We start from the raw sequence: 10,516 nt of genomic DNA, 5'->3' as shown, positions 1-10,516 counted from the left end.
TATACTCCTTAGCACTCACTTGTAGATTGTGGGGAATCGGACAATAGTCCTTCCTACCAAGTTCAGTACCAGATGACTTCTGAACCAATCGGCAATGAGTTTTTAAATTCTTTGTATTTGAGATTTGCGACCGTTAGGTTAAATGATCTTGTGAGGATCACCTTACTTAGTAGGCACATTTCTTATTATGGTTAAGCACATAATTATTATTATGAGGATCATACACTTATATTCATCGACTCTCTACGTAGTTTGTATCTAAGACGGTGCCGACTGCTAGAATAAACTACTAAAGGCTACTTCAAAACTTAAGGTCGATGGTTTTGGTATAACGGGTATTCAAATCGGTTACGCATACTTAGGGGTTTTAGAGTGTTGAGACAATAAGGTTATTGACTATATTCAATTTCTATGCGTTGAGTGTTTGAGTAGCTTCGTATTTCTCGAACGTGTGGGGTTTGCATTTATCGTTTAGGAGCAAAATTTTTGTTATGGCTCAAGAAAATGGAAGAAATTGAAATAACTACGGAATTATACATATAAGACTTAAATTCCATAAATATTCTTTTATTGAATTAGAAAAACATTACAAGAAAGGGAAATAACTGAAGGGAAAAATAAAGCTAAAGGAAATAGAAATAATACGACTCCCCCAGACTTAGATGATGCAATGTCCTCAGTGCATAAGAACTCATTGTTGCGGTTGCGGGAACTGCTTGCGCCTCTTGTACGAACACGGCGACGTCTATCAGGAGGAGAGTCATTCATACGAATGTCAAGATCATGCAAATATGTAGCAATTTCAGTGTATTGACTTTCGTTCCTAATAGCATAGTCACGGTGCTCCTGTTGCATCTCTCGGATGAGCCTAATTGTTTCAGTTTGGTTTGTCTGCATAGCTTGGACGAGTTGATCTTGGCGTTGAATAGCAGCATACATGGCCTCAAGAGTGATAGGCGGAGGGTTGTTTGGAGGAGGTTGGTTGACATCAGCTTGTCCTTGGTTGAGTTCTTCTTCATTTGCATCCACAGGTTCATCAGGATGTTCTTGTTGGTTATCTTGAGGGTTGTCTTCAATGAGCCTCCAACGTTGAACATAACGAATGTTGATTCTTTCAGGGCATGGAAGGATGACATAAGGAATAGGAACTTTGTTGACGACCAAAGTGTATCGGCCATCATGGCGGGGTGAAACCAAGTGGGAGTCACGGCAGTAGGTGAGATCGAGTGACTGAGCAGGCTTCATGAGATGTGAGAGTGAGAGGAGCTCGTCACCAAGACCTAAAGCACAGGCCAAGGAAGTAATAATTCCGCCAAGCAAGAATGGGTTTGTAGCGGGGGCGTTGACTAAGCCTTGGATGTGTTGGAACATGAATGGTGCGGCGTTGAAATGGATATTGTTAAGCGCACAGTAGAGGAAAAATAGTTCATGTTGGTTTACCTTGTGGTTGTTAGATCTCGCAAAAATAGTATGCCCCAAAACATGTTGAAAATAACGTATAGCGGGGTTTTGAATGTGAGAAGCATGGAGAGCTCTCCAACCGGTAGGAATTTCGCCAGTGAGATTGAACCAAAATTCAAAAGCGAGATCCTCCCAAGATCGACCATTGAGTTCTTGAAAGATTGAGCGGTGAGCGTTTGGTGCATGATTAAAATGCAAATATGAAGCTACGACATCTTGATCTAGAGTATATTCATGGTTGAACATCCGAAATTGGATGCTACCGGTTGAGAGTGGTTGATTAGAGGGAGTGTCGTAGTTGAAAGAACTCAAAAATTCTAAGACGAGCGGCTCATAAGTAGGTACGGGTTCGGTACAAAGATGGTGGAGGCTAGATTTTGTGAGCAAACGGGTAACACCATCAATGAGACCCAGAGTTTCTAGACACTCGGTGTTCACAAATTTTGTGGGAACAACCGAACGTTCGTAGAAAGCGACATATTTTGTTCGTTGAGCATCATTGTCGTCATCTCGGAAGATAATATTTGAAAGGTCGGGAGGTGGTCTCTCGGGACGCTCACTACGGATTAATGAACGTGGAGGCATGGTGAGTATGAAAATGAAAAAAATAGAAATGGAGTGTAGAAGAATAGAGAATGGTATGAAGGTTGTGAGGAAGAAGAGTGGTGGTGGTGTGGTTTTATAGTGAGGTTTGAAAATGGTGTGGTTAATGGAGAATTAAAATGGATTAATGGTGGTGTTTGAAGTTTGAATGGAGTAGAGAATTGGGAAATGAATAGAGTTTAAGAGGTGAATGATGGAGGATGAATGAGGTTTATGGAGTTTAAATGGAATAAATAAGGGGAAGAATGAAGAAGATTGAAAGATGAATTTTGAAATTCAAATTCAAAATTCAAAATGGGTGTTATGGTGGTGTTGCAGCGTGGTCAACAATGCAGACTGCTGCCCTTGGGAGACGCGCGTCTCAGGCAGTCAGTCTGCAAGGGGACAAAGCATGGAGACGTGCGTCTCCTGTCCTCAGAATGATTCCTGCTGGTCCCACACAGATGGAGACGTGCGTCTCCTGTTGTAGGCAAGTGGTTCACGCATGCAAGGGACCAGACAGTGCTGACAGATGCCATAAATTGTCCATCAGTTCAGAGCAGTGTCGAATTTTAATACTATTAACAGCAAAAAGTGATAAACGGGCAAATATATAGCAGTCAATAGCAGTGTAATATAACACAGTAGCAGTAATCAAAAGAATATTGCATTTAAAATTAAACCGGTACTGAGTGTTGACATAAGCAGAATGTAAAATGCAGAAAAATGAAAATCTAACTTATGAATAAAAATTGCTAAAACTAGAAATAAAATCTAATAATCTAATACGGTAACATCTAGCCACGTCTATTGTTATGCTCATTAGACTGAATGTGTTTGAAAACTTCGTCGAACTGAGCATTTACGGTGTCGATAAAATCGAAGAACTGCATTTGCAAAGTGTGTAGCTCGTTGCGCACATGTTGGACATCTTGTTGTAGTGCAGTGATGGCTTGCTCGTGCGTGTTCAGATTAGGCATTCTTTGATTCACCGATGCGGTAGATGTAGCGAGTTGTTGTTGCTCGAGCTCGAAATCAGTCATATCAACAATGTAATCATCAACAGAATCTTCAGAACGAGTTTCAGGCTCATACTCAGATATAGGTTCATCTACAGAAAGAGGTTCATAATCAGGAATGGGTTCATCTTCAGGATTAGGTTCATAGTAACCAGGAGGAGTGTCAGGCTCAGATTCTGATACATGCATTTCCTCATCAAAATGTTCATAGGCTTGAGGGGTTTCAGGTGAGGGTTCTCTTTCAGGAATCTGATCAAAGAAAAGCCAGTTGGCAGGATTGTGCACACTCGTCCTAGGACTCGGTAAGGTGAACTGATCCAATACTTTGTTATCAATGAGTAAATCAAACTGATCAGGTCCAAGGTTACCGATGATTCCTCGGTTAAAGCAGAAGTGAATATCCATAGAATTGTGGGAACCAAGAGGTGTCAATCTAAGCAAAGGTACTCTCATTCCTATAGCATTAGCAATCATAGTGACAAATCCGCCGATCCTAATAGGTGAAACTTCGTCTTGCATGATGCACTCGAAGTTTGTTAGCATGAAAGCGATGGCATTGACCGGGCGATTATGAGAGGTACAAAACATGATGAATAACTCTTCTCTAGAGACTTCAGTGACATTATCTGGTTTACCAAAAATGTAGTGAGCAAGGATCTTATGGAAGTATCTGAAGGCTGGGTTATGGATGTTCTCAGATTGAAATTCATTCTCTTCGGGGTTGTCGTTTCCAGTGATCTTGCCCCAGTATTTTTCCAACTCCCAGTAAGCAAGATTGTCTTCAGCTACTTTGGTGTATGCATCTGATCCATGAGGTAGTTCTAACATTTCAGCAAAATCTCGGATGCAGAAATTAAACTCCATACCAAAGAGTCTAAAGAGAATAACTCCTTTTCTCAGTCCTTGTCCACAGTTTGGAAGATAGGTCAGGGAGCTCAAGAATTCCAGAGTGAGCTTCCGGTAAGTACTAAACTTGCGGAACAGGTGAGAACCAGTCCAACCAATTTGGTTAAGCAGGTGCAGGACGCTTTCTTCGATACCAAGTTTCACTATAGTTGGTTGGTGAGGATAGCAAGTCAAATCCATGTGTCTTTCAGCCAGCTTATTAAATCTTGCTTCTTGTCCTCTACCACGGAACACAACTTCCATATTATCAACTTCTTGCATCGTAGTTAGTAGTTAAATAAAAAAACCTAGAAGTTGAAAATATTAAGATTAAGTTAGAACTAGGCTAGTGTTTATTTTAAAAATAAAATTAAATAAAATAAAATAAATGAAATAAAATTAAGTAACAAGTTACAATAATAATTATAATTATAAAAAGGAGATATTTTCTCGAAATAAGATAGCAGTTATAATTATAATAATTATTATAAGATGTAAGAAAAAAGTAAAAAAAAATGATTAAAATTAGAATAGATTATAAAAATAAAAGTTTAAAAATAAAAATAAAATAAAAGAATAAGTAAATGTGGGTTGTCTCCCACCAAGCGCTTTGTTTTATGTCGTAAGCTCGACGATTTTTAAATTAGAAAACTATTTTTTCGAAAGAACGGGCAGTTCGTCAAGTTTAAAAACTTCGACGTTTTCATCGTGTTCGAGATGATGGTAATACTTAAGACGTTGCCCATTTACGACAAAAGGTTTGACGGTTTCTCCTTTGATTTCTATCGCTCCACTCGGAAATATGTTAGTTATTTTGAAAGGGCCAGACCATCTAGATCGTAACTTGCCAGGAAATAATTTTAGTCTAGAATTAAATAAAAGTACTTTATCGCCTATGCTAAATTTTTTCCTAGATATACGCTTGTCGTGCCATTTTTTCGTTCTCTCTTTATAGATTTTGGCGTTTTCATAAGCGTCTTGTCTAAGTTCTTCTAATTCGTTTATGTCTAGAAGTCGTTTCTCACCAGCGGCAGTGTAGTTTAGGTTTAAGTTCTTAATGGCCCAATAGGCTTTATGTTCTAACTCTACCGGTAGGTGGCATGATTTTCCATAAACGAGTTTGAATGGGGTAGTTCCTATTGGAGTTTTGAAAGCTGTTCTATAAGCCCATAAAGCTTCATTTAGCTTGGTTGACCAATCTTTCCTAGATATAGCAACAGTTTTCTCCAATATTTGTTTTATTTCGCGGTTAGATACTTCTACTTGACCGCTTGTTTGTGGATGGTATGGTGTGGCTATTCGATCATTCACTCCATATTTTCGAAGGAGTTTCTCAAGTATTCTTGAAATGAAATGGGAACCACCATCGCTAATTACCAATCTTGGCACACCGAACCTAGGAAAGATGACGTTTTTCAAAATTTTGATAACTACTCGTGTATCGTTTGTAGGAGAAGCAATAGCTTCTATCCATTTTGAAACGTAATCGACGGCTACGAGTATATATTGATTTCCAAACGACGACGGAAACGGTCCCATGAAGTCTATTCCCCAGACGTCAAATATTTCTACTTCCAGAATGCCTTTTTGAGGCATTTCATCGCGTCTTGAAATGTTTCCAGTTCGTTGGCATCTATCACAGCTTAGTACAGCAAAATAAACGTCTTTCCACAGGTTGGGCCAGAAGAGTCCAGATTGAAGAATTTTGGCGCAGGTTCTAGATGTGCTATGGTGTCCTCCACACGGTGCAAAATGACAGTGTGTTATTATGCTTCTTATCTCTTCCTCGGGTACACAACGTCTAAAGATTCCATCGGGGCCTCTTTTGAACAGGAGTGGGTCGTCCCAATAGTAATGTTTTAGGTCATGGAAGAATTTCTTCTTCTGTTGGTAACTTAGATCAGGAGGAAGCACACCAGCAACTAGGTAGTTTACGAAATCTGCATACCAAGGTGTGTCAGATCGGGCTAAAGCTAATTCTGCTAATTTGTTGGTTTCAGAGTTTGGACGGTACGGTTCGAATTCATTTGCTTCTAATTGGGCGATGAGTCTTTCATAAGGGAAATCGTCGTCAATTGGTACTTGTTCGGGTTTCAGATTTTCCAATCGAGAGAGGTGATCTGCTACGACATTTTCAGTGCCCTTCTTATCTTTAATTTCCAGGTCGAACTCTTGTAGTAACAAGATCCATCTCAAAAGTCTTGGTTTAGCGTCCTTTTTGGTTAGGAGGTACCTAATGGCGGCGTGGTCAGTGTATATGATTATTTTGGCTCCTACCAGGTAAGAACGGAACTTGTCTAATGCAAATACGACAGCTAATAATTCTTTTTCTGTCGTGGCATAATTCATCTCAGCTTCGTCTAGGGTTCTACTCGCATAATATATGACATGTAGTTTCTTATCCTTTCTTTGCCCTAGAACGGCCCTTACAGCATAATCACTCGCGTCACACATTATTTCGAAAGGCTCATTCCAGTCGGGAGGTTGCATAATTGGCGCAGAGATTAATGCTTGTTTAAGCGTTTGAAATGCTTCAGTGCATTTATCGGTGAAAATAAATTCGGCGTCTTTCATTAGTAGTTCAGTTAAGGGTTTTGTTATTTTAGAGAAATCCTTAATGAAACATCGGTAAAAACCAGCGTGTCCTAGAAAACTTCTTATTTCTCTAACGGTTTTGGGAGGTTGAAGGTTTTCGATAATTTCAATTTTTGCTTTATCAACTTCAATTCCTCTATCGGATACGATGTGTCCAAGTACAATTCCTTGTCGAACCATGAAATGGCATTTTTCCCAATTAAGGACTAAGTTTACGCTTACGCATCGTTTAAGTACCAGTTCGAGGTTCTCTAAACATGTTTCGAAACTTCCTCCACAGACAGAGAAGTCGTCCATAAAGACCTCCATTATTCCATCTAAGAAGTCGGCAAATATTGCCATCATGCATCTTTGGAAGGTCGCGGGTGCATTGCAGAGTCCAAAAGGCATTCGTCTATAGGCGAATGTACCATAAGGACAGGTAAATGTGGTCTTCTCTTGGTCATCAGGGTGAATAGGAATTTGGAAAAATCCGGAGTATCCATCCAAATAACAGAAATGCGAGTGTTTAGCTAAGCGTTCGAGCATTTGATCTATGAAAGGTAAAGGGAAATGGTCTTTTCGGGTAGCTTTGTTTAGCTTCCTATAGTCAATGCACATTTTCCATCCAGTTTGGGTACGTTGTGCTACAAATTCTCCTTTAGCATTAGTGATTACAGTAACTCCTCCTTTCTTTGGTACGACGTGAACAGGACTAACCCATTTACTATCGGATATAGGATATATTATTCCAGCTTCTAGCAGTTTTTGGATTTCCTTTTTAACCACATCGCTCATAATAGGATTTATTCGCCTTTGATGTTCCCTAGAGGTTTTACTATCGTCTTCGAGCATAATGCGGTGCATACACAGAGAAGGGCTTATACCTTTCAGATCTGATATGTTATATCCTAAAGCGGTCGGGTATTTTCTTAGGACATTAAGTAATTTTTCAGTCTCGGTTCGTCCCAAGTTGGCGTTCACTATAACTGGTCGGTTTAGTTCTTCATCTAGAAATTCGTATCTAAGATCGGTAGGAAGTGTTTTCAGCTCTATAGCAGGCTTCTTAGGTCCAGGTATAGGATCGGGAGTTAAAGCTAAACATTCACTCAGATGGTTATCTTGATATTCCTCACGCCAGTTGTCATCTTCAAGAATTGGCGGCATAGGAATTCTTAGGATCTCGGTTTCCTTATTTGGTTCGGATTTTATTTCTTTGACACACTCGTCGATTATGTCAGCAGAACAGCATGTGTCAATTATAGAAGGTGCTTTTAGGAATTGGGAAAGGATAAATTCTATTTTCTCTTCTCCTACTTCGAAAGTAAGCTTTCCTCGCTTTACATCTATAATTGCACCAGCGGTTGCTAAAAATGGTCTTCCTAATATGATCGGGATGTTAGAATCTTCTTGGATATCCATAATGATGAAGTCAGTTGGGATGTAGAATTGACCTACACGAACAGGGATATTTTCTAACATTCCTACAGGGTATTTGACTGAACGGTCAGCTAGTTGAAGGGACATTCTCGTTGCTTTAAGCTCACCTAGATTGAGTTTCTTACAGGTCGAAAGAGGCATCAAGCTAACACTAGCTCCTAAGTCGCACAAGGCTTTCTCTATGATGGTTTTTCCTATTACGCATGGTATAGAGAAACTACCAGGGTCTTTCAGTTTTGGAGGCATGTTATTTTGGATGATAGCGCTACATTCAGCGGTAAGTGTTATAGTTTCGTTATCCTCGAGTTTCTTTTTGTTTGATAAGATTTCTTTTAAGAACTTAGCGTATGAAGGCATCTCAGTTATGGCTTCTGTGAATGGTATGGTTATGTTTAATTGCTTCAGAAGTTCTACAAATCTTTTAAATTGCGCTTCGGTTTTTGATTTAGCTAATCTCTGAGGGTAAGGAATTGGTGGCTTATAAGGCGGTGGTGGAACGTAAGGTTTCTCTTTTTCAGGTTCCACTTCGTTATTGTTCTCATCAGTCTTAGCAGTTTGTTCGTCAGTTGTTTTCTTTTGGGTTTCCTTTGGCTCTTGTTGTGACATGGGTACGTTTTGAGTTCTAGGATCTATGGGTCCATCGTAATTCGTTCCACTTCGTAGTGTTATTGCGTTCGCATGTCCTTTAGGATTGGGTTAAGGTTGAGCAGGAAACGTGCCAGCAGGGGCAGCAGTAGGTGCTTGTTGTTGAGCTACTTGTGAGATTTGAGTTTCTAGCATTTTGTTATGCGTAGCTAAGGCATCTACTTTGTTCGATAGTTGTTTTAGTTGCTCGCTATTGTGGATGTTTTGATTCAGGAAGTCCTTATTGGTTTGTTGTTGGGAAGCTATAAAGTTCTCCATCATGATTTCTAGATTTGACTTCCTAGAGGTGTTTTGAGCAGCTACAGGCGCTTTTTGGTAGCCAGGTGGTACAGCAGGTGCTTGTCCAGGTGCGTACAACGCATTGTTGTTCTTATAAGAAAAGTTCGGATGGTTTTTCCATCCAGGGTTGTACGTGTTAGAATAAGGGTTTCCTTGAGCATAGTTTACTTGATCAGATGGGACTCCAGTCAAGAGTTGACATTCAGCAACTACATATCCAGTCAATCCACAGATCTCGCAGTTAGGTGTTACAGCGGCAGCGGTGGCTGAAGGAGTGATGGTTAAGTTCTCGATCTTTTGAGTTAAAGCGTCTACTTTAGCGTTAACGCGGTCTATACCACTTATTTCGTACATTCCTCCTTTGGTTTGGGCTTTCTCTAGAGCGGCTCGTTCTCCACCCCATTGGTAATGGTTTTGTGCCAAGTTCTCTATGAGTTTGTATGCTTCATCATGGGGTTTGTCCATTAATGCTCCGCCAGCAGCGACATCTATAGTCATTTTAGTGTTATATAAGAGACCACCATAGAAAGTATGGATGATCAGCCATGGTTCGAGTCCATGATGAGGGCATATTCTAAGCATGTCCTTGTAACGTTCCCAAGCTTCGAAGAGTGATTCGTTATCTTTCTGGGTAAATCCGTTGATTTGACCTCTAAGCATAGCAGTTTTGCTAGGCGGAAAGTATCTCGCTAAGAATACTCTCTTCAATTCGTCCCACGTAGTTATGGAATTGGAAGGCAGGGATTGAAGCCACGCTCTAGCTCTATCTCTCAAGGAGAAAGGAAAAAGGTGTAATCGAATAGCTTCGGAACTAACGTTGTTGGCTTTGATAGTGTCGGCGTATTGCACGAACACGGATAAATGGAGATTGGGTCGTCTACAGGGCTTCCAGAGAATTGATTCTGTTGAACAGCTTGGACCAGCGAAGGTTTCAGTTCGAAATTGTTTGCCTCAATCGCAGGTGGTGCGATACTTGAATGCGGTTCAGCGCGTGAAGGAGCGGCATAGTCTCTAAGAGGACGAATAGCAGCCATCTCTAACTTCGGGATGATTTGATTGATTTGATCAGTAAGAGTCAATTCCTGATTAATCAGAATTTCTGCTACTTCGGGAAGATTGCGAGCTTGACGTTTGACGTTAATGAAACGTTCGATCTCGTTAATTCGTTGTATTAAATCTCCTCCTTGTGAACGAGTATTTGGCATACAATCGTTCAGAATGAAAGGGAAGGATTGTCCTAGTCTCTACGGTGTAACAGCGAGTTACGATATCGACTTAAATAGTCCCCGGCAACGGCGCCAAAAACTTGATCGCGACTTTACGTGTATATAAATCTGATGACTGCAAGTGCACAGTCGTGTCGTGTAGTTTTAAAAGATATCAAATCCACAGGGACTATGAATCGATCTACCGTTATCTAAGGTTACTATGTAAAGCTAGGGCTACTAAAATTTTGATTGTTTCTAAGGGAAAGTGAGTGAAAAATTAAGAATATAATAAAAGACAGATATCAGTATGTATTTCGTTTAACTTAAGGTGATCCGAAGGTCCATTGGCTTTTGCATAATTTAATCAAAAATCTTTACTAATTCAATTGATTAAAAATCCTCGTCTCAAACTTTCGCTCTGTT

General features: G+C 40.0%; 1 non-coding gene across 1 annotated transcript; it reads left to right on the top strand.

Annotated features, from left to right (window-relative positions):
- The first annotated feature begins 9,438 nt into the window (after positions 1 to 9,438).
- On the top strand, positions 9,439 to 9,545 carry LOC131621127 (small nucleolar RNA R71). Its single transcript, XR_009289457.1, has one exon. It is a non-coding gene; the product is annotated as a small nucleolar RNA R71 (small nucleolar RNA).
- Positions 9,546 to 10,516: the final 971 nt, after the last annotated feature.

The sequence above is a fragment of the Vicia villosa genome, linkage group LG7 (assembly GCF_029867415.1).
Source record: "Vicia villosa cultivar HV-30 ecotype Madison, WI linkage group LG7, Vvil1.0, whole genome shotgun sequence".
NCBI classification, from domain to species: domain Eukaryota; kingdom Viridiplantae; phylum Streptophyta; class Magnoliopsida; order Fabales; family Fabaceae; genus Vicia; species Vicia villosa.
Note: the sequence above shows the minus strand (reverse complement) of the source record. Positions and strands in the feature narration are given on the sequence as shown.